Genomic DNA, 2964 nt, shown 5'->3' on the forward strand with positions numbered 1-2964 from the left:
CTATTTATGGACTATTTCGTTGGAGATCTTCAAGGTTCAGTAGATCTTGAACAAGTAGCTCATTGCATTGTATTCACATACGTTGAGGAAGACAAGACAATCCTCTTCCGCCACTATTTAGTTAATACAGAGAATGATACCCCACAATTTGACAATTAACTTCTCCTTGCTTCGACCTCGTTTGCCGTCGTGACATGAAGCCTAGACGAGGAGGCTTACGAAAATGCTCTCATCAAGGCTCCAGAGGAAAAGAAAGAAGAAGAATGTCCAAGAAGGACGCTCTTGGCCGCGAACTCGGCAGAGTATTCGTCGGCAAGACGATACAACTTCACTCACAATGAAGAAGTTCCCAGGTCTTCCAAAACGTTCAATGAGACAAGCTGTTCAAGATGCAGAACACAGATTTAGAGTAAAATTTAGAGTTTTATTTTATTATTATTGTCAAATGTTATCATTATTAACAAAACTATCTATTTTGAAACAATTTAAAAAATTTAATTCACAATTGTATAGTTTTTAAAGCTTCTAAACATGGTATTAACAATGATCCGTGAAATAATGAGTTTAGTAAGTCAAATGTTTAGATTCATTACTTATTTTGATATCCAATTTTAAATATTTTATATTTTAAGCCATAATAGCATGAAAGGCATTCACTCTCATTGAATACAGAACATCATTCAAATCGCCATTTATCTATTGAGTTGTGATAAAAAGACGAATTTGTCTCTTTGAGAATCAAGAAAATTTTAGATGACAAAAGGAGGTCTCTCAGCTGAGGAAGCGAAAAGGTCTTGCAACAGAAGCTTGAGGCCCTCAATGAACCACATGGATGATGTGAAAATTACTATTTCGTTCAAACATTCACAATGAATCTCGAAAAAATCACCAGAATATACAGAACAGAAAAATCATTTTCATGATGAAGAAGCATTTCAGAAAGCTACACTAGAGGGCGTATTAAAGGCTCGCGAATTATTAGAAAAAGAACGATATTAAAATATATTCGTCCACCAGATAACTTTGTTGAAATGTTTAGAGATGAAAGAGAAATGGAAATCGTTCGTCAAAAGTTAATGGAAGACCAGAGAGCAATTCAGATCGCAGAAGCAAAGAGAAAACGAAAACGATCGAACAGGCACCAAAAGTGGAGAATGTACAGAAGAAACCAGGTATCCTCATGAAGAAGAAGGTAAGTGCTGCTCAAAGAAAGAAAGATGCAAAGAAAGCTATGAGAGCCAAAAGCAAATAAAGTTCATAAAGTATTTATTTATAAAATATTAATTTATACAAAGTCATATTTACAATCAACGTCAATTTGACGTGATTATAATTTTTATCAAAATTTTAAATTAACGTTTTGAGCCTTTCCTCACGTTGTGAAACTAATAATATTAGTAATATTATACATACATAGGATTCATAATTGGTTAATAATTAAAATGAATTCAAATATCAACAAAACATTAAGAACTGACATCTAAGTATAGCGTTTGGTTTTCTGATAACTAAAGTAACACTTAGTTTTAAAAGATTACTTCAATTTTTGTCTCTTATATTGTTATAGAATCTATTCATCATGGAGCTTGCCGTCATTGTGAAAGCACAATTTGATAGTCACCAATGATGGCATGAAATTTTGATCACAATCTACTAATAATTTAATAATATTATAAACTTATATAATATGGATGGTAATATATCCTATCCAAAACTGATCTGGAGTCAACCCCGGTTGTTTGAAATTGAGTTTTCTTCAGATAAGAAAAAGAATATACTATTTTTACATAAATTTTAAAATTTATACAAACAACTATATAGCAATACAAATATGTGTAGCGAGTATAAATTATTGCATGAGTGTATTTTGTAAATGTTTTGAATTCGTTTATTAAACAAATAAATCTTTTCAACGATACGACGAATTGGTCACGAAAGACGGTCATGGACAATATTGTTGTACCGCATGCTTTTGATTCCCAGAACCTTGCAGGGTGATTTTGGTTCGTTGATAAATTTAATCCTTCTTGCATTAGCTGGTTTTTTATTCATCAACATATGGTAATTTACTCTTGCAACTACTTGGCATGACTGTTTCATAACCAGGTCTCTGCAGTTTGTATCGTGTGGCATAATCTCAATTAAAGCTGAGTTTGGCCTTTGTTTTCTGGATTCTTCATCCAAATGACATGGTAGCAAGGCCAGAAACCATGGAATCCTATCAATACCTGTGCAGGGAGCAATTAGTTCAATTTCTGTTCTCGAAGTATCTTAAATTTTGTTTTAATTCGACAGTTCTATGTCGGGCAGAACGTGTGCAAATTGTTTAGAGCAACTCTACAATCTTATCCAAGTTCTTTACATCTCTTTTTCGCGCCACCGTCTTTTTGATAATAAACAATTGGTTTTGTAAGAGTTTTCTATGTGGAACTATGTTTATATTTTATTACGCATCTTCTCTGAAGCCAGGAGCTGTGGACATGTTTAAATTGTATTTGAACAAAATTGAATTAATTTCATTATTTCTGTAAGATCTGGATTTGCTTCAGGTGTTCCTCACACCACCAATAATTGCCGCCGTATTTGAAGAAGTATGGGCTTGTACCTTATTTCGCAGAACGATTGGCTCATATCTTGAGATCCTCAAATTTGCCAAAGTTGAATCTCCAAAATCCGTCGGATCTGACGAAAAGTCTGCGGGTATCTCTTTGCTATGCAAAATTGATGTCTGACATTGATAAATGAATAATATGGTATGAAAACAGAAATAAAATCATGTTGCCCACAATCATATAGAAGTTGTGAACATCCGTAATATAAATGATATGGTTTCTTCTATGCCACCCTGTGCTTATCCATTTCTAGGTATTTCATCGAAGGTAATATTTGGTTTACAATTGGCTTTTTGCAAATATCTGTCCGTAACTTTATCGCATGGACGGAGGCTCTAGAGCCAGGAAATCT

This window comes from Trichomonas vaginalis, chromosome I (genome assembly GCF_026262505.1).
Source record: "Trichomonas vaginalis G3 chromosome I, whole genome shotgun sequence".
Classification (NCBI taxonomy): Eukaryota; Parabasalia; order Trichomonadida; family Trichomonadidae; genus Trichomonas; species Trichomonas vaginalis.